At 45.0% G+C, this 21,828-nt stretch overlaps 1 long non-coding RNA gene across 1 annotated transcript; it reads left to right on the forward strand.

Annotated features, from left to right (window-relative positions):
- Positions 1–1,344: 1,344 nt before the first annotated feature.
- LOC135227983 (uncharacterized) lies at positions 1,345–12,629 on the forward strand. Its single transcript, XR_010318189.1, has 2 exons — positions 1,345–8,856; positions 8,898–12,629. It is a non-coding gene; the product is annotated as an uncharacterized LOC135227983 (long non-coding RNA).
- The last annotated feature ends 9,199 nt before the right edge of the window (positions 12,630–21,828 follow it).

Below are 21,828 nucleotides of genomic sequence, written 5' to 3' on the forward strand. Positions count from 1 at the left end.
CAGCCATAAAGAGAAATGAAGTCCCGATGCATGCCATAGCGTGAATGAGCCTTGAAAACATTATGCCCGGTGAAGTAAGTCAGTAACAAAACAACAAATACTATCTAGAAGAGAGATACATAGAGACTAGAGTTTATTAGTGGTTAGCGAGTGTTATGGATTGAATCGTGTCCCCCCAAAATGTGTGTCAACTTGGCTAGGCCATGATAAACAGTATTGTGTGATTGTCTACCATTTTGTCATATGATGTTAATGAGGTAGGATTAGAGGTAGTTTTGTTGATGAGACAGGATTCAATCTACAAGATTAGGTTGTGTCTTGAGTCAATCTCTTTTGAGGTATTAAAGAGAGAAGTGAGCAGAGATAGAGGGATCTCATACCACCAAGGATGAAGAACCAGGAGAGGAGTGTGTCCTTTGGACCTAGGGTCCCTGTGCTGAGAAGCTCCTTGACCAGGGGAAGACTGATGAAAAGGATCTTCCCCCCAGAGCTGACAGAGAGAGAAAGCTTTCCCTGGAGCTGTCACCCTGAATTCGGACTTTCTAGACTGTGAGAGAATAAATTTCTCTTTGCTAAAGCCATTCACTTATGATAGTTCTGTTATAGCAGCAGTAGATAACTAAGACACCGGGGATGGGAGGAAAGGGAAGAGGGGGCGTCATTGTTTAGGAAGCAGTGGGTATCTGTTAATGGTAATGAAAACTTTGGCAATGCGTAAGGCAATGGTTGTACAACACAGTTAATGTAATCAATGTCACTTAATTGTACATGTAAAAAATGTTGAATTGACAAATGTGTTCTATATATATTTTTACCACAATTAAAAAAATGGCATCTTACTTCAAATTGTATTTCTTTTAAGTCTGTATCTACTTTATACCTGCTTCTGTGCCACTAAAATGGCTGGAAAAGTGCACATAGCCATGCTGGCTGCTTTCGCCTTAACCCCCATTACCAGTAACCTCCAGTGGGCCTTTGGTTTGCCTGGCAACCAGACTACATTTCCCACTTCTGCCTCTTCCCTCCATCCCTCTTCTCCCTTCTCACTCTCTCTGATGACCTTGCTCCATATTTCATTGAGAAAATGAGACAAACAGAATAAACCTCCACATGCTCCCTCTACCCTCTATGCTCTATCACACAACATTTGCTAGTTCAACTTTTTATAAAGGTACAACTTACTGACAGCAATTACATTTACCAACGGTGCAACCCTGCCCTTCACCAATGTGATTTTTCCCTCACCATAAACGGAAACTCAGCACTCCCTCCAGCTCTGGTAACCACTCATATACTTTGGTATCTATATATTTGCCTGCTTCAAGAACAGTTTTTATTGTTGTGTTTTTTTTTCCTCTTTGTATGTCTCATAATTTTTGTCAAAAACTGGATGTTTTAAATAATACAATGTGGCAACATGCTCACTGGCTAACTGGAAGGTTGGAGGTTTGAGTCCACCCAGAGGTGCCTTGGAAGAAAGGCCTGATGATCTACTTCTGAAAAATCAGTCAGTGAAAATCATATGGAGCACAGTTCTATTCTGACACACACAGGGCCACCATGAGTCAGACTTGACGGCAACTACTTTGGAGGTCAGCAGGAATGCCTCCTTTTGTTAAGACAAGCCCTAAGCAACTGCCATTCAAGAAAAACTCATCCCGAGGACTCTGACCTTGTCTCCCTGGATGCTGTGAGGTCAGCCACATTGGAAGTAATTTCATTCATGCAGTTTTTATTCACAGAAACCTGAACAGCCACCCCAAACTTGTGGCAATCCTGGAGTTTAACATTTAAGAAATAAGGAAGTGTTTTGTTTTTTTTTTAAATCCTTCTTCCAATTGTCTAGTTATGCCAGACTTTTCATTTGTTTATTCATTAAGCATTTATTTCAACATTAAATGTGTTACAACTTATACTTGAATTATACTTGAAAAGAGATTCCTCAAAAACAAGTAATTATAACTTCTGAATATCGAAATTCCCTCTGATGATTCTCCCAAAGCTGCTGATCTTTACTGAGGTGTTTACTGTTCTGGGATGGGCTGCAAAACGGAGAGAGAAAATGCCACAATTTTAATGCAATGCAAAGTAAATAGCATAGAAAGGTCAGGACCTTTGCGTGGGACCTCCCTTTTCAAAGTAAACACAAGCATTTCGAGAGTTTGAAGAGACCAGGCCACTGGCTAAGCAATTGGTCCATTGGATTATATAGTGCCACTCTGGCTCCCCACCCACAAACCCCATGGCTTTAAAATCTGTAAGACGGAGTTCTGACATAACTCATTGTTTTTGGTAGCTAACATCTGGGCCACTTGAAGGAGAGCAGGTGATAAGGAAGGCTCAGTGGACAGGAGTAGTAAAAGATTCTCTGCTGTGATAGTCCCCAGTGGCCAGAGCAGAGGGGTCGGTGCACTGAGGCCAGGACAGTGGGCTGGACATGGAGCTGGCCTCCCTGGGACTCTGGGCTGTAATCCATGTGGTTCTTGGCATTGTTTCCTGCCCTCCTGTGTCTATCACAGGTCCCTGGCACTAAACCTGCCCTTCTGTCTGCCCCTCCTCTCTTGTTCTTCCTCGTCTTCCCTTTTGTCCTACTTCTCGTTGTCACCCAAGGTTTAGGGGGAGCAGGTTAACTGCAACAGGGGCGGCCAGTCTGGTGCAGCTGGGACACTTGGGGTGGGGCAGCCTCTACTGGGGCCAGCAAATCTGGCCAGTGGTACAAACTGGCCAGGGGTGTGGAAAGAGGGGGACAGAGGCAGGGAGCAGCAGGAGTCAGTAAAACTTCAAAGGCGCAGGGAGTCCTGACTGTGCCAGAGCAAGTAAAGGCAGGACAGTGACTCCAGGTGAAGTGCACAAATACCCAGGCAGGGTAACATGTCCGGAAGCAGATAAAGGGCTGATGGGAATTGGAGGAGCATGGATAGGAGAGTAGAGTAGGGTGGCTAAGGGCACAGCCTCAGCTGTGTGATCTTGGGCAATCTACGACTTAATCTCTCTGTGCCTCAGTTTCCTCATCAAAAAGGAAGACTATTTCCTGCCTCACATAATTTGGTTTTATGATTTCAATGAGGTAATTGTAATAATAATGGAATCCCTGGGTGGTGCAAAAGGTTAATGTGCTCAGCCACTAGCTGAAAGGTTGGAGGTTTGAGTCCACCCAGAGGTGCCTTGGAAGAAAGGCCTGGTGATCCACTTCTGAAAAATCAGCTATTGAAAACCCTATGGAGCATAGTCCTACTCTGACACACATGGGGTCACCATGAGTTGGAATCGACTCCAAGGCAACAGGTTTTGTAAGATTTTAATTATAGTAATGGAGGCACTGGGCTCTAGGCAGGTTGCTTGCTATTCAGCAAGATGAAGACCCTGTTCTCAAACTGAGATGCAGGGTGTGGCTTGGGTCTGGAGAACACGCCTATGGGCCTCAAGGTGGGATTGGAAGAGGAGCAAAATGAACCTGACCCAGAGTACCTGGGAACCAAGCTAGGGCCTGGCTTCCTGTGGGGGTGGAGCGAACTAGTTCTGCAAGGTGACATGAGTAAGAAAGATACCTTGTTAAATCATTTTTGGGAAATGCCTCATGATATAGCCCCTTCTTGGAGACTTACAAAACATCGATCCTATGAGTGGTTTTGTGAAGTCTTGCCATTAGGAAACCGGTTTAACCCCACTGATGTCTCGTGGTTATTCTCTCCCACCCCAGTACTTATTATCATCCACAGGAACTAGATATTGAAGAAACAGTTGGGTTTTAAATCTCTCTAAATTCCTTCTTTCTCTTCCTAGGACTGGTCTCAGGGTGGGCCTGGGCCAGAGTGTTCTCAAGGGACCCCAACCAGGGGAGCAATGACGGACCGGAGCAAGGAGTCGAAACCTGGCAGGGCCTGACGCTACTTTATTTTCCTTCCTTTTTAAATAAGCTTTTCATTTTGTAATAATTTTAAGTTTACAGGAAAGTTGCAAAGATAGCACAGAGAGTTCCCATATACTCTTCACCCAGCTTCCCCTATGGGCTCAAGCATAACAACAATTGTGCAGATGGCACAGGACTGGGCAGTGTTTCATTCTGTTGTACATTAGGGTTTCTATGAGTTGGAACCGACTCGACAACACCTAACAACAACAAGAAACGTCCCCTAAAGTTAATAACATTTTACATAACCATGGTACATACTTTACAACTAAGAAATTAACACTGCTACAATACTATGAATTATCTACAGACTTCATTCAAATTGCATCAGCTTTTCCACTCTGTCCCTTTTCTATTCCAGGATCTGATCCTGAATTCCACATGACATTTAGTTCATTTTCCTTTTTTATTCTCTCATCTCCACCTTCTTTTTTCTGCATTTCTCCCTCTGCCACTTCATGGATAGGACAGGGAGTGTAAGGTAGAGGACAGAGAGGTGAGTAAAAGAGTCCTCTCTGCTGGGGACAGCTGCCATGATGACTTTTGTGAGGTGAGCAGTGGCAGCAGGGGAAAGGGCCCACAGTGTGACCAGATGGAGAGGGACCCCGGGACTCGGTTACCCATGAGCAGGTGTAGGCAGCTGCAGACCCTGCAGGCTGAGAGAGCAGACTACATGCGTCTGGAGGGTAGGGGGACTAGCCAACAGAGAAATCCATGAAGCTTGAAGTTGAGCTGCTTTTTGAGGAAAGTAACCTCAACTTACCTGTTGTGGCTGTCTGTGGAGTAAGCTAGTGAGACCCAGTTGATTCGATCACTATAGGTCCAGGTAACAGTGAGAATGAGCTCAGGTACCAAGGTATCTTGGCAGGACCACTACTCCCATGGTATACTCCATGGTGATTGAAACAAGTCAACCATCATATCCTTCCTGACGTAAAGGATAAAATCGAGGTGAACATTGAGAAAGCAGACCATGTAAGCTCCAGAGCTTTCTGGAACAATAGGGTGAGACACTTTTTGGTCTCTGTGAAGCCCAATCGATATGCCAATGGAGCAGACACTACTGGATGCTCACCCAACATGGATTACCCTCTTCTTTCTTGCTAACTGTTATGGACTGAATTGTGTCCCCCCACAATATGTATTGTAAATCCTAACCCCATACCTGTGCTCACTATGAGTCGGAATTGACTCAACAGCGACAGGTTTTTTTGGGTTTTTTTCATACCTGTGGTTATATTTCCATTTGGGGATGGGTTTTCTTTGTTATGTTAATGAGGCAGTATTAGTGCAGGGTGTGTCTTAAGTCAGCCTCTTTTGAGATATAAAAAGAGCAGCTTGAGCAAGCAATGAAACAAGCAAGCAGAGATGGGGGAAGATAGATGCCACTCCACACGAGATCTCCAAGGAACCAAAAAACAGAAGCTGAAAAGAGATAAGGACTTTTCCCCAGAGCCAGCAGAGACAGAAAGACTTCCCTTAGAGCTGGCACCCTGAATTCAGACTTTTAGCTTCCTAAACTGTGAGAAAATGAATTTCTGTTGGTTAAAGCCACAAATTACAGAAGCACTGAATAAATAAGGCACTAACATAGCTCTGATTTTGTTCTGGTGCTATCCTCTGTTCACCAACCAAATGCTTCAGGAGGCTGGCCTCTGAGGGTAGGTCTTACTTGGTGTAAGCCAGTCATGATGCTGCCATACTGCCTGCCAGGATTGGTTTAAGCATGGGCATGTGGTACAATTCTGGCCAATGAGATAGAGAGAGGAAGTTCTGGGGCAAGGGGGTCCTGGGAAACCTTTCCTCACTCCTGAGACTCAAAGGTGAGATGGCTTCTTGATGTGTCACCTAGAACTTGGGCAGCCATCTTGCAACTGAGCAAGCAGTTAGACTGGCAGAAAGGAACCAGGGTCCTTGGTGACATCACTGAGCCACCAAACCAACCAAACTTGGAGCTACCATGCCTTTGGATTTATTCTGTGTGTAAGCAGTTGAATTGGTTTTTTTTGTTACTTGCTGTCCTAATGGAATCACCAGGGCCAGAAGACCTGTGACCTGGAAGGACTGCACCCGATGGGGCTGCTCTCAGTTTTCCCTCCTGGCCCTGTGAATCCTTGCACTAGAACTCTGTTTTAGTTTCCTATTGCTTCTGTAACAAATGATCACAAACTTAATGGCTTAAACACACACACATTTTTTCTCTTACAGTTCCGGAGTTCAGAGTCTAAAGTCAAGGTATCGACAGGGCTGCATTCCCTTCTGGGGCTCTTGGGGAGAATTTGTTTCCTTGTCTTTTTCAGCCTCTAGAGGCTGCCTGCATTCCTTTGCTAGTGGCTCCTTCCTCACATCTCACCAACCTCTTGCTTCTGTTGCTACATCTCCTACTATTGAGTCTGACCCTCCTGCCTCCTTTTATACGGATGCTTGTGATTACATTGGGCCCACCCGGATAGTCCAGGATAATCTCTCAATTTTAAGATACTTAATTTAATCACTTTTGCAAAGTTCTTTTTACCGTGTAAGCTAACATATTCATAGGTTCTAGAGGTTAGGCTAGGGGCATCTTTGGGGGGCTATTATTCTGCCTACCACAACCTCCCTTACCATAGACGATCTGTGCATGTTCCCTCCTGGCTCCATGGAGGGTGGTGGCTCCTGTGCTATCCTCCCCCAGGATACAACCTGACCCAGCTCACCTGGCATTTCCCACAAACCAACTATGGGGGCCCTAGTTTGGCCTAGTGTCTGCTCCTTGTAGAAGAGGCAAGCCTGGAGGTCAAAGAGAGGTAGGAATTAGGGGTAAAGAATGAGCTTTAGCTATTTCTAAAGTGGAGAGAAACAGAGACTTAGTGTTTTCTCAATAGCAGGGAAGCTGAAAAAGATGTTGTCAGAGACCCACCAGATGGTTCAGACGAGGTTCAGATTTTCCTTAGAAACTGACTACTTTTGAGAACCCCACTTGATGGACGTCAGGGCTTGAGCAACTCCGAGGAGATTGGGGTGCTTAGGTGTCTCTCAGGGATGTGAGCCTCAGAGCAGGACTCCAAGACCAATAGACTTATGGGTCTGTTTCCCATCCATTCTTGCCACTTGGCTAGATTCATGCTGGGAGAATTCAGAAGAATTGCAGGGTCAGCTTTGGGGAGATTTCCAGTTATTTTTCTCCTTTATGCCACTTGATGGGTTTCAGGCTGGGCCAAGGAGCCCCATATATGAATCCCAAATGTGTTCTTCATACCACATTCCAGAATGAGTCTTTGCTTGACCTTTGAGTCAGGTCTGGGGTAGGGTCAGTCTGTAAAATGAGGGGCTGAGACCAGCCTTTAATGCCTTCCAGCTCTCGAATGCCATGGCTTGTGGTTGGGAAAGGGACATGGAAGATCATTTTTCTGGAGTCAGAATCAGTGAGGCTAGAGCATTTTAGGGCCATTCACCCTCACCCCCAACCTCGGGAAAGGACGTGGTGGGAAGATGGCTAAGTTAGCCTTGAGCGATCGTTTCCCACAGCCTGGATTGGGTGGTGGTGTTCTGGCTTCTGAGGAATGAGAAAATCAGGCCTCGTGGGTGACTCCATCTTGCTCCAACTCCCTCTGTTCAGCCTCCTTAGAGCAGCCCCACGGGTGGGAAGAGGTCACAGCTTTGGAATAGACCAGCCTCACCAAGACAAGCAGATCCATGACCCAGGAGATGGTGAACACAACCACACAAATCTTGTTTGGAGAAGTCAGTTCTTAAAGGGCAACCCAAGACATCCTTTTGTTGGTCTAGATTCCAGTGATCACAACTCCTTACTCTTCTTCTTTGTGAGTCCCAAGAGAATTATGTACTTCTAAAAAAAAAAATTTTTTTTTTTTTTTTTTCCTAAGGAATGCTTTATTTGAAGGTTGAAAGAGAAGAACTGAAGGGAACAAAAGAGAACCCTTATTGACTCACTTGGTTTGGACATGTCATCAGGAAAGACCAGTTGCTAGAAAAACACATCATGTTTGGTAGAGGGTCAGCAGAAACAAGGGAAGCCCTCAATGAGATGAATTGACACGATAGCCACAACAATAGACTCAAACATGCCAACTATCAAAAAGATGGCACAGGACCAGGCAGTGTTTTTTTTTGTTATATACAAGGTCGCCATGAGCTGGAGCCAACTTGATGGCAATTAACAAAGCAACAACATCCAGTAGAGCTGATGACCCAGTGGGTGATGACATCAACAGTTGATATGGATGGCTCCCTAGAAGTGGCATCAGTAGCCCTGATAAGACAGAGGTCCCCAGGCTTTGGAAAATTCCACTCCCTAAAGCAGCTTGTTTAGCATGCCTGGTAACTTTATATTAAAATCCTGCTTCCCCTCTCCTTAACTGCTGCCCAAAACTAGAGGAAATTGGCAGAAACTAGCTCAGGTGCCATGCTGACATTCAGGGTAACCTTTTAGCTCATTAAATACTTCATACGTAGTAACTTCCCTGCCTCTGGGTGGAGTTTAACCACCAATTTCTGAACATGCGGTGCATGAAGATATATGCAAACCCCATTGCACCTGTGTAGTATGATTAAGAATGTTGCTGATGTAACTTGTATGAACTTCCTACTTGTGACCGCCTTGAAAGTAACCTTCCTCTTGGCCCTTGCTGAGCAGTCTTGGTGGCAACAGCCCTGACTCCTCTTTTCCTTGCACAATGAAATAAAGGTACCTTTCTACTCTCCTACCTCAGTCTCTTGCTTATTGGCTGAGATGAGCTGTGCCAAGTAGAACCTGGGGTTTCTACTTGGCAACATTTCATTGGCATGGTTCTGGCCTCATGTGAACTACTCGTGCCCTTGCTAGACATAAATTTTCCCAGCCAGATTACAAAATCTATGCTCTTCCTCATCTCAGAGGAAGTTGTGGTTCATCAACAGGGTCAGGCATGTGACAAAACAGCTCTTTGGAAAAGATGAGAATGCTGGTCTGAAAATCTTAACTCATGGGAGCAAGGTAAGTACAGAGGTCTGAAAATCTTAACTCATGGGAGCAAGGTAAGTACAGAGTCTCTTGCTGTCTGGCACTCGCTGCCTCCTAGCCCCCAAGGCAGTCTCTCTCAGCAGACCATACATGTAATTAGTGTGGGGAGGCTTCTGGGAAGGCGTCAGTCTTTTCAGCCACAGATATACATGAAGGAAAAGACCCACAATGTTGGTGAGGGGGTGGCTCTAACACATGGTTTTGGCATTTGTCAGTGTCATGGTTAGGGATTCAATGTGGGCCTGTCCTTTTTGTCACTTTGGGTTTCTGTGCCAAAGGTGGCTGAGGAGACTACTGGGGAGTGGGATCTGAATTGTCCTGTGCCAGCCCAGGGTGATGGCAGAGAACAGCAAACCAGAGTTAATGAGATAAGAGACAAAATGACTTGATCCTTTGGGAAGATTTTCAACATTGTACCACTTCTTTTCCTTTATCTCCATTATCTCCTCAGCCTCAAAGTAGCTAGAAAACTTCAGGCTCCAAGGTGTCCCTGGAGAAAGTGAGTGTTATGGATTGAATTATGTTCCCCCAAAATATGTATTGGAATCCTAACCCCTATGGTGGCACAGTGGTTAAAGTGCTTGGCTGCTAAGTGAAAAGTTGGTGGTTCGAACTTACCAGTCGATCCATGGGAGAAAGATGAAGCAGTCTGCTCTGTAAAGAGTAAACCCATTGCCATTGAGTCAATGGGGCAGTTCTACTCTGTCCTATAGGATTGTTATGTGTCAGAACTGATATGGCGGCAACAAGATACCTGTAGATGTAATCCTGTTTGGGAATAGGGTTTTCTTTGCTATGTTAATGAGGCAATGTCAATGTAGGGTGTGTTCTAAATCTAATCACTTCTGAGTTATAAAAACAGCAGAGTAGAAACAGTAACAAACATAAAAGGGGGAAGGTAGATGCCACATGAAGATTGCCAAAAAAACCAAGGAATGCTGGGGCTATAGAAGGTGAAAGAGACAAGGATCTTCGCCCAGAGCCAACAGAGAGAGAGTGAGCCAGTGCCCTGAATTTGGGCTTCTAGCCTTGCGAACTGTAGGAAAATACTTTCTCTTCTTTAAAGCCGTCTATGTGTGGTATTTCTGTTACAGCAGCACTAGGAAACTATGGCTGGCTTTTTGCAGAATCCAGGTAAAGTGGAAAGCAGGCACACACACACGTGAGAACATGTTGGTCATGATAGCTAGAAAGGTGGCCAATTTCTTGGGACCTGAAAAGGGGAAATGGCGACCAGGCAGTGTCATTCTTGAGGGATATCCTCAGACTGTGACCACTGGAAGAGGCTTCTGTCCATGGTGGCCATTGGCCAATGACACTGGATAGTTAATCTCCCCAGATGAGGCAGAACTGGAGGTAAAATGGCATAAAGGAATCCCCTGTTTAGCCAAGAAAATACAAGATCTTCTTGTCAGTCAGTGTCCACAGTTGCAAGCAACTAATTATATATTAAACTGAATATATATGTATATCTTTGCTTAAACTGGAAACACTGGTGGCATAGTGGTTAAGAGCTCAGGCTGCTAACCAAAAGGTTGGCAGTTCAAGTCTACTAGGCGCTCCTTGGAAACCCTATGGGGCAGCTATACTCCCTCCTATAGGGTCGCTATGAGTCAGAATTGACTCGATGGCAACAAGTTTTTTTTTTTTTGGTTTGCTTAATCTGAACATATATCCACTTTCTGGCTGATAGATGTTTATGTTGCCTCCAATTTTTTGCTATTACACACAGTGCTACAGCGAACGTTGCTGCTCACGTTTCCTGAGGGCTCTGACACTAACTCACATGTGGCCTTGTATTGCCGTTTAACTCTTTACAGTTCACATCTCCCTAGCTAAAGGCAAGACCTAGAAAGAAGAGGGATTAAGCAAAGAGAGATTAATCAACAGAACATTGGGCAGCTCATGGTAGATCTGGGAGCCCTGAGCACCCATAGCCAGGTAGAGCACCTCAGCTCGTGCCATAGACCCACCTGGTGAAGACACATTTGCTCTGCTGCAGGCCTACTGGTGATACCCCCAACACGGGGCATTGGAGGCTGGGCTGGAGACAGAGTCCTGCATGCCACCACTATCACTGCTGCCCATTGGCAGACTAGACTGTGCATGCACCCTGCTTCTTCTTGTAGGTGACAGGGTCCAGGTCACTTACCTTGCCCACTTGCCAAGGGGTTGGAGAAGCCAGTGCCAGGCACTTTTTGTTTCCAGAGTGAGAGGTAGGTTCTGCCTCACAAGTTGGGGTGGGAGGCGCAAGCATAGAAGTGGGTACAGGTATTCGGTGACCAAAGGAATGAGTTGCCCCTTACAAGTCACGAGGTCACAAGAACTCCAGAGGGAGAGAAGGTGACTACTAGGACATCCTTTTGAGGCTAATGTACCAGCCCCCATCCTCTGGGGGTGAGGGGAAACGGTGCTGAGTCTCTCAGCTATTTCCCACTTAAGGTCAGTTGTCTGTTCCTGTCTTTGTGAAAATACTAACCAGGAAAGAGTTACCATCGTTTTAAATGGAAAAAAGTATAATAGACATACCTGTCAGTCAGTTTCCTAAATGTAATTAAATGTAGTAAAAACACACATATAAGTAATAAACTATCACGTTAGGATGTAAAATGCTTAAAACATGCTTGTCATTGTTGTTGTTAGTTCCTGTCAAGTTGGCTCAGACCCATGGTGATCCCATGTACAATAGAAGGAAATGTTGCCCAGCCTTTCCTGTGCCATCCTCACAATCCTTGGTATGGTTCAGTCCATTGCTGGGGCCAGTGTGTATTTTGAGTGCTTTCTAACCTAGAGGGCTCATCTCCCAGCACTGTCCAGGACGATATTCTGTGGTGAGCCATAGTTTTCATTGGCTAATTTTTGGAAATAAATCACCAGGACTTTCTTCCTGGTTTATCTTAGTCTGAAGCTGCACTGAAATCTGTCCGTCATAGGTGACCCTGGTGGTATTTAAAATACCAGTGGCATAGCTTCCAGTGTCACAGCAACGCACAAGCCTCCACAGTACTACAGCCTGTCAGACAGGTGGTGGGAAACATGGCTTAAAATTCCAATAGTCAATATGGTTGTTAATGGTTGCTTTGCACGAAGTGACACTGTAACTCCTGGCCTCTCAGCACCGGCAACATCAGAAAGGCGCATTCCCTTTGTTGACACTCCACTCTCTTTATCAAATATGTCCACACACATTCCTGATGTTCTTTTAATTACAATGTTTACAAGACTTTATTGACACATTGTTTCACTTAAAATGTAGTGTGTTCACTTTGTACAAGGCAGGGTCATGGAAGTACCATAGACACATCCAAACTCCCTAAGGGGCCGAATTGCTGGGCTGAGGGCTGTGGGGATCACGGTCTCGGGAACATCTAGCTCAATTGGCATAACATTGTTTATAAAGAAAATGTTCTACGTTCTACTTTGGTGAGTAGCGTCTGGGCTCTTAAAAGCTTGCGAGCTGCCATCTAAGATACTTCACTGATCTTACCCCTCAGGGAGCAAGGAAGAGTAAGGAAAACTAAACACACAATGGAAAGATTAGTCTAAAGGACTAATGGACCATATCTACCATGACCTCCACCAGACTGAGTCCAGTACAGCTAGGTGGTGCCTGGCTACCACCACCAACTGCTGTGACAGGGATCACAATAGACAGTCCCGGACAGAGCCGGAGAAACATGTAGAACAAAATTCTAACTAAAAAAAAAAAAAAGACCAGACTTACTAGCCCTATAGAGACTGGAGAAACCCTGAGAGTATGGCCCCCGGACATCTTTTAGCTCAGTCATGAAGTCACTCACAAGGTTTACCCCTTAGCCAAAGATTAGACAGGCCCATAAAACAAAACAAAACTAAAGGGGCACAACAGCCCAGGGGCAAGGACTAGACGGCAGGAGGGGACAGAAAAGCTAGAAATAGGGAACCCAAGGTTGAGAAGGAAGAATGGTGACATGTCGTGGGGTTGTTAAACAATGTCATAAAACAATATGTGTACTAACTGTTTAATGAGAAACTAGCTTGTTCTGTAAACCTTCATCTGAAGTACAATTAAAAAAAAAGAGAAAGATAAATAAATAAAATGTAGTGTGTTGAGTTCCAGAGGTGCGAATATAATTTTCCCCTGCAGAAACCCTGGTGGCATAGTGGTTAAGTGCTATGGCTGCCAACCAAAGGTCGGAGTTCGAATCTGCCAGGTGCTCCTTGGAAACTCTCTGGGGCAGTTCTACTCTGTCCTCTAGGGTCGCTATGAGTTGGAATCGACTAGACCACCGTGGGTTTTTTTTTTTGGAGTGTGTTGAGTTCCAGAGGTGCAAATATAATTTCCCCCTGCAGAAATTTTATAAAATTTATAAAACCTTAAAAAATGTTATTTGGAGAGATACTTGTGTTCATTCAATTTTGGATATTCAAAACCAAGAGGCATTTGGCAAGGGGTATGCCAACCAGGAAGATGTTTCGTGGGGAGGCCTCTATTTGGTGAATATCTCTAGAATGCCAAGGGCTTTCCATATATTGGCACTAATGTTTACAAAACCTGCTTTGCAAGTTAAAATATTAAGGATTTCGCAGGACCACACTGGGACTGAGACTCAATTTTATGTCTGTTTGCCCCCAAATGATGATCCTCTAGAATACAATCCTACCTCTTCCGATGTTTTCCCTTACCGAAGCTGAGAAAAGCTGACACATTCAAGGGGAACTTCACTAAAGTATAAGAAGTGGGCAAAAAAAAGAAAAAAAAAAATTGAAGATCATAAAATTAGTCAAGAGCATGAGCCTTAGGATTTTTTTAACCCTAAATTTCTACTACTTACCACAAACCCACTAACATGTTCCATTCCATATTCCTACTTGGAGGGTGTCTTAGTTATCTAGTGCTGCTATAGAAATAATAGTAGTGGGCGGCTTTAACAAATAGAAACTTATTTTCTTACAATTTAAGAGGCTAGAAGTCTGAATTCAGGGTGCCAGCTCTAGAGGAAGGCTTTCTTTCTCTGTTGGCTCTGGAGGAAGGTCCTTGTCTCTTTGAGCTTCTGTTCCTGGGTGATCTTTCTGTGGCTTGGCATCTGTCTTCCCCCATCTCTGCTTCTTTCACTTGCTTGTTTAATCTCCTTTGTATCTCAAAAGAGATTGACTTAAAACACACCCTATACCAACCCTGTCTCATTAACATAACAAATACAATCCATACCCAAATGGGATTATAACCACAAGCATAGAAGTTAAGATTTAAAACACATGTTTTTCGGGGACACAATTCAATCCATAACAGATGATGTTGTGAAAAAGGGTGTGAATTTTGACAGCAAACAAATTTGAATGTGAATCCCAGCTCTGTTACTTATTAGCTGTGTGTTCTTGGACATTGTATCCCTCTGGGCCTCAGGTTCCTCATCTTTAAAAAATAAAGAGGATAGTATTTTCCTCACGAGAGTGTTGTGAAGATTTAATGATACAGCGGATGTAAAGTAAGTAGTAGACTTCCGGTTCAAGAGGGTGGACTAGGGACATTTCTACTCCTCCTTCAAACCCAATTGAAATTACAGGAAAGCTTTTAAAAAGTAATAAATTCTTAACTGTGCTCAAAGAAAGAGTATCATTATCAAACAAAAAATTGAGGAAGTTACTGGAGGATAAATAGCAGATGGTATTGAAGTGACATAGAAAGTAAACTCCGTTTCTCTTTTCCTTTCATAGCCACATTTCTTGAGAGTTATCTGCATTCACGGTCTCTACCCCCTTTGCCTTTTGTCCATCCTTGGAATCACTCTAATCTGGTTCCAAGAACACCATGATTCTACTGAAGCCAATCTTGCTGAGGTTTTCCATGACCTCCATCTTGCTGCATCTGTTGGTCGTATCTGTATCTGCATCTTCAGCAACATCTCAGCAACACCTGTCACAGCTAACTGCTCCTTCTTGAAACACTGTTTTTCGTGGTTTTCATGACACCACAGTCCTCTTGTTTCCCTCCCCTTCACGGATGGCTCCTTGTCTGTCTTCTTGCTCCACTCTCTCTGACCATTGATATTCCTGGGAACGTGGTCCCAGCCAACTTCTCTTATTTTTGACATTCTCCTGGATTAACTCACTCATTCTCATGACTTCAAACACCATCTATGTCCTGATGGCTCCTAAATTTCTGTCTCTACTCCAGTTCTCTTTCAGAGCTCCAGGCTTGGATACTCAGTAGCATTTAAAAATACTTCTTATTTGAAGATAATTTCAAACTTACAGAAAACTTGTGAAAATAAAAATAGTCTAAAAACATCCAGATTCACCTAAAGGTAACATTTTACTCTATTTGCTTTATCCTTTGTTTTCTCTCTCTTTTGGACTCTCTGGATGTATATGTGTGCACGTATGCATCGTTGTTAGTGGCTATTGGGCTGATTCCGACTCATGTCAACCCACGTGTGCAGAGTAGAATTGCTTCATAGGAATTTCAAGACACTTCTGATGAAGATCAAAGACTGTAGCCTTCAGTATGAATTACACTTCAACATAAAGAAAACAAAAATCCTCACAACTGGACCGATAAGCAACATCATGATAAACAGAGAAAAGATTGAATTTGCCAAGGATTTCATTTTACTTGGATTCATAATCAACATCCATGGAAGCAGCAGTCAAGAAATCAAATGACGTATTGCATTGGGCAAATCTGCTGCAAAAAAGACCTCTTTAAAGTGTTAAAAGGCAAAGATGCCACTTTGAGGACTAAGGTGCACCTGACCGAAGCCATGGTATTTTCAGTTGCCTCATTATGCATGCACATGCTGGACAATGAATAAGGAAGACCGAAAGAAGAGTTGACACCTTTGAATTATGGTATTGGTGAAGAATATTGAATATACCACTGACTGCTAGAAGAACAAACAAATCTGTCCTGGAAGAAGTACAACCAGAATGCTCCTTAAAAGCAAGGATGGTGAGACTTCGTCTCATTTACTTTGGACATATTATCAGGAGGGACCAGGTCCTGGAGAAGGACATCGTGCTTGGTAAAGTAGAGGGTCAACAAAAAAGAAGAAGATTCTCAACAAAATGAGTTGACACAGTGGCTGCAACAATGGGCTCAAATATAACAATGATTGTGAGGATGGTGCAGGACTGGGCAGTGTTTTGTTCTGTTGTACATAGGGTGGCTATGAGTTGGAATCAACTAGACGACATCTGACATACTACTTTTATCTAATCTATTGATCACATTTCATCAGTTAACCCAAAAACATCTTTTATGGCATTTTTTCACCTTTAGCAAAGGATCTAATCTAGGGTCAGATATTGCATTTAATTGTCTAGTCTCTTTGGCCTCCTTTAATCTGAACTATTTCCATAAATTTTCTTTGTCTTTTATAACACTGGCATTTTTGAAGCATACACTCCCTTCTCTCTCTTTTTTTATAAATTATTTTATTTTTGTTGTTGTTGTTGAAATATGGAGACCGTGGTGGTGTAGTGGTTAAGTGCTATGGCTGCTAACCAAGGGGTCAGCAGTTCAAATCCACCAGGCACTCCTTGGAAACTCAACGGGGCAGTCCTACTCTGTCCTATAGGGTCGATATGAGTCAGAATCGACTCGATGGCAGTGGGTTTTGTTTTTTTTTGGTTTCGTTGACATATACACAGCAGAACGTACACCAATTCAACCATTACTACATGCACAATTCAGTGACGTTGATTCCATCCTTTGAGTTGTGCAATCATCTTCTTTTTTTCCTTAACAGAACATCCCTCATTTTGGGCTTGTCTGATGATTTCTTATGATTAGGTTCAGGTTATTTATACTCTGCTGGAGCCTGCATTAGGCTGTGCCTTTCTCACAGTGTCACATCTAGAGGCCCACAATGTCCCTTTGTCCCTCATTACTGATATGATTTTGATCATCTTGTCAAGCTTGTGTAATTACTTTTCTTTCCCTCTCCCATGCAATTAATAAGGAGTATGTGTGGGGATGCTTTAAGACCATGCAAATACTCCGTTCTGCTTCAAAATTTCCCTCTAGATTTTGGAATCATCCATTGATGATTCTTGCCTGATCCATGCCTCTTCTTCTTCCTGGAATATTCTCCTCCTTTCCTTCTCTGCTCCCCCCTCCTCTCTTGTTCTCTGCTCCCCTCCCCTCCTCCTCCTCTTCCCTGTTTTTATATGCTGATTCTTCTTAATCTCTTTGTATCAGCTCTCCTGTTACCTCTTCAAAGATGCTCTAACCAATTTCCAGAAATGGTCATGACCTGTTTGGGAAGGGTCCCAGCGTTGGGACTCTAGAGAGAAGTAGAGAACAGCCGGAAGTAACATAGGTTTCCGTAAGGAGAAACAAAAGAGAGTAACGCTCCCATGTGCAGCTGCTAGAAAGCTCTGATTTAAGAGACTCCCGCTCTGGCTCGTAGAGCTGGAGAAGCAGCTATCAGCTGCCAACTGCACGTTCCATCTGGCTCATAACCCATTCCCCTTCTGCACAATTCTGAAGGCAAGCTGCTGCAATCGGAACCTGCATTTGCTGCCAAATGAGTAGGTGAAATACATCTGTTTTATCTAGGCTTGCAGATAGTATAGAAACATAGCCAAAAATCACCAGATATTTGAGGAAAAGCAACAGTATGAAAACGAACACCTGCGCCCAATAGGAGAACTAACTCCTAAGGAAATAGAGCTAATCTCTAGAAAACAAACAACAAAAAAACCTTGAAATAAATATGAGAAAAATATAGTCAATAGCTGAAACAGAAGAATCTATGTGAAGTAAATATAATTAGTATGTTCAGAGAGATGGAGGAGGTTAGCTTACCCAAGAGAAGAAAAAGATCACCGGAAGTGAGAAACAAATTAGAGTTTTCTGGAATTCAATTTTGCTGGGAAAGACCCTCAATAAATGTGCCAAGTAGCAGAATGGACGGAGGTGCAGATGGAATTAGTGAGCTAGAGGCTTTATATCCTTAGAATAAAGTGACCAAACACTACTGAACACACACACAACACGCACTCTCCCACACACGGCTTCGCTGTTAGAACCCGGCAACTGGGGCCCCTGCTTAGGGTCTTGTTTTACAGAATGATGCTCTGGCTCTCTTCCAGCTGCACCCCAACCCATGGGATGAGGAATGTGGAGGACCAAAGGATGTGCTCATTCGGAAACTGCACCTGCCCTTCTAGACCACGTTCCAAGTATTGGGCCCCTGAGGTCCCTTGCCCAGCTGGCCCCAAGCTTTCTTCCAAGGCTTGCCTGGGCCCCTTCCCTGGGTTCTAATTTTTCTGGGTGGGTCCTTCTGAGGGAGACTCCTCATTGTTGGTGAGTGGACTCCTAGATCCCAGGGCAGCTCTTTTGAGGAGTGCGGGAGATGTGTATGCAAGGACAGAACTAGTGGCAAGATTGTGGAGGGCCTGGCTGTGACGGGGGGCTCTGTCTGTAATCTCACCCAGTCCCTGCAATGGCAGAGGCAGACCTGCACACACACTCACACCCCAGGGGCATGAAGCCGCTTGCCACTGGCTGCCTTGGCACATGGCTTTCTCCAGAGTGGCTGCAAGACAGGGGCCCAGATTCTGAGGATATTTTTCCATTAGATTTTTTTCATTATTGAGCAATTTCTCCCACCCCAGAGATTACCCTTCATAGCACTTGGATACTAGAGTGGTTTGTGGGGATGACTCACATGGGGCTCCATGAATGAGAATGCTGTGGCTTATGGTTTGGTTTGGTCTGCCAAGCAAAGGAGGAGATTGTGAGAAAAAGGAGAAAGTTCTCACTCAAGAAACCAAAAAGCCCTGGGTCCAGGCTCCTTTCTGGGTCTCGTCTCAGTGTGGAAGAGGGACTTCATCTTGAGCCATGGGTTCCAAACGAGGGCCTCACAGCCCTCCCCAGGGATGGCAAGGGTCTGGGGGTTAGCAACTCCAGCAGCAATCCCCACTACCCCTTCCCAGCCCCCTCAAACTTCCACCTTTTTTTTTTTTTTTTTACCATGGTTGACCCTGGTTGCGGAGTCTCTGGGCGGTCCAAATGGTTAATATGCTCACTGCTAACTGAAAGGTTGGAGATATGAGTCCAGTCAGAGGTGCCTTAGGAGAAAAGCCTGGTGATCTACTTTCAAAAAACTCAGCCGCGAGAAACCCTGTAAAGCATAGTTTTACTCCGACACACATGGGGTCATCTTGAGTCAAAGTTTGGGGTTTTGGCTGGACCTTGGTCGATGTATTAGATTGTGTTTTTTTTTATTCTGCCCCTGCATTGTTGCTTTTTCGAGCTGTCTAACAGGCAAAATTTTAGATGACAAACTTCTCCTTCCAGTGGGTTCAAATGGGGCATCTAGTCAACACTTGCTCAGCCCCCTCACACCCACTCACCCTCTATTTCACAAGCACACGCCTCCCAAATGGAAGCTCCAGCCCTGAGCTCCAACTGTACCTCCTCTGACAGCGGACTCCCCGCCTCCCTTCATGGCTGGGAACTTCTAAGTCACCTTTGATGCCAGTCCCCTATCCCTGCCACGTTGGATCAGTGATTGCCAGTGGGTTAATCAACTTTACATAGTTGATGAGAGGGAGCCAGGGTCAACTCCCTGCAAGACCCTGGCTGTTCAACCTTCTGCAATTCCACCTGTCACCTCCTGAAGCACCCAGTGGGGACCGATCCTTCCTGGCAGACTCTGACACACTGGGTTTTTGGGACTCTGCCCTAGCAGGATGGAGTTAGAGGGCATGACTTGGTGGTGGTGGGAGCCAGCCATGCCTTTTGCTCTCTGACTTGCACGTTGCTATGATGCTGAACAGGTTTCAGCCTCCAGACTAAGATGGACTAGGAAGAAAGACCTTGTGATCTACTTCTAAAAATCAGCCGGTGAAAACCCAAGCGATCACAATGGTTTGATCCACACCTGATCATGGGGATGGTGTAGAACCAGGCAGCATTTTGCATAGGATCAAAGGAAACTAATTACCATAGCAACGAGGTCTGGCTTAAACTCCTGGGAGCACAGCTCTTGATCCTGCAGAACAGGTTGGGGCTCTGCAAAAAACTGCAATCTCTGGAGAGGCTGCTGGGTTTCCACTGTGGTTGTCTGCTTCCAATGCGTTTCTGCACAGGATCTTCTGAACACCTGCCATAGGCTGACTCTCCCAGAGCTCTGGAACCCTAGGGCCGGCCCTGGGGGCACAGCCTTTGGGCCACTTCTGAGGCTGCTACTGCAAAAACCCACAGATCTAGCCTCCTTAATTGGGGAAACAAGCAAAACAAAACGAAAACAGCCTAAAACCCAAGTAGGTGCCAGAGAGGACCTGACAGAAGAGGCTCCAGAGGCAAGGGGCCTGACAGGCCTGAGCTCAAACTGCAGCTCCACCACTGAGTAACTGTGTGGCCTTGGCCAATTACGCAACACTCTATGTAAAACTGGGATGGTATTAGTCCCACCTACAGGAGAATTTTGAAGCCCTGGTGGCGTAATGGTTAAGAGCTACAGCTGCTAACCCTAAAGGTCGGTGGTTCAAATCCACCAGCCGCTCTTTAGAAACTCTGTGGGGCAGTTCTACTCTGTCCTATAGGGTCGCTATGAGTCAGAATTGACTGGAAGGCAATGGGTTTTTTTTTTTAGTACTGTAATTGGAGTCCTTGTGTGGTGCAAAACTTTCGAGGTCTGAGTCCACCCAGAGGCACCTTGGAAGAAAGGACTGGCAGTCTACTTCTGAAAAATCAGCCATTGAAAACCCTATGGAGCACAATTCTACTCTGACATACATGGGGTCACCATGAGTTGGAGTCAGCTCCTTGGCAAGTGGCTGGTACTGGAATTGGGAGGATTAAAGGAGCTATTATGTGTCTGGCACATTGTGTACTAGTTAATAATTAGTGGTTATTATTACTGTTGCTCCCACTTGTCCCTCTTGCAATTATTGGTTTACTTTCTGTCTTCCTCAGTAGTTCCTTTCTCTGCATCTGTTCTGCCCTCCCCTCCCCAGGGTCTGGCCATCAATACATATTGTTGGATGAATGAATAGGTTGATATGAGGATTAAATGAGATACGGTGAAAGCTCCAGAAAAAAAGTGTCCCTTCACCTGGGGAGAGGTGTCCCTGGGTAGTGTAAACAGTTCAGGGTTCAACTACTAACTGAAAGGTTGGTGGTTCAAATTTACCCAGAGACACCTGAGAAGAAAAGCCTGGCCAACTCTTTCCAAAAAATCAGCCACTGAAAACCCTATATAGAGCACAGTTCTACTCTGAAGCATATAGGGTTGCCATCAGTTCGAACTGACTTGACAGCAGCTGTTTGGTCTTTTGTTTTCTTTCACCTGCGAAAGGGAAGTGGATAGGCCTTCAGTAGTTGGGTTTGGGGCAGGCCCTGGCATTGGGGGGAGGCCAGCTATGAGCCTCAGGGACAGCAGGAGAGCCCAGGTGCTGCGGTAGCAAAGGTCTCAGGTGACTCTGAAGTGAGGTGGTACCACTGTAGCAGGCAGTCCCTCACCTCTGACCTCTGACCACTTGTGCAGCTTCCACCAGTCATTCAACATGGGGCTTCCTGGTCTCCTCAGAGGGCGGAGAACTGGGTCACTATCTTCCTGTTACCTCAGCCCCTGTGAGGAGCACTGCCATCCTGGGTCTGGGTGAGCAGGTGACAGCCGTAGCCAGTTCACAAAGGGCCGTCTATTGCCAGTGTGTGTGAACTCCCACATTTACATTTTTGCCAAGTTGGACATAACAATAACATAAACACCCAGAGCAGGCCTGACTCTGTGAAGGGAGAGGAGAAAAAAGCAGGCTAGTTCAGGAAACAAAGTCCCTTCTGTCAGCGGACCCGGCTTCTGTTGAAGTCCCAGGCCCCCGCGGCGGTGCCAGAATGAGCTCTGCTCAGTGGGGTTGACTGGATGGTCTTCCCCCCTTACCCCCCATTGCCTGCCCTGCCTGTTTACCCCTGTGGGAGAGG

Source organism: Loxodonta africana, chromosome 17 (assembly GCF_030014295.1).
Source record: "Loxodonta africana isolate mLoxAfr1 chromosome 17, mLoxAfr1.hap2, whole genome shotgun sequence".
Classification (NCBI taxonomy): Eukaryota; Metazoa; Chordata; class Mammalia; order Proboscidea; family Elephantidae; genus Loxodonta; species Loxodonta africana.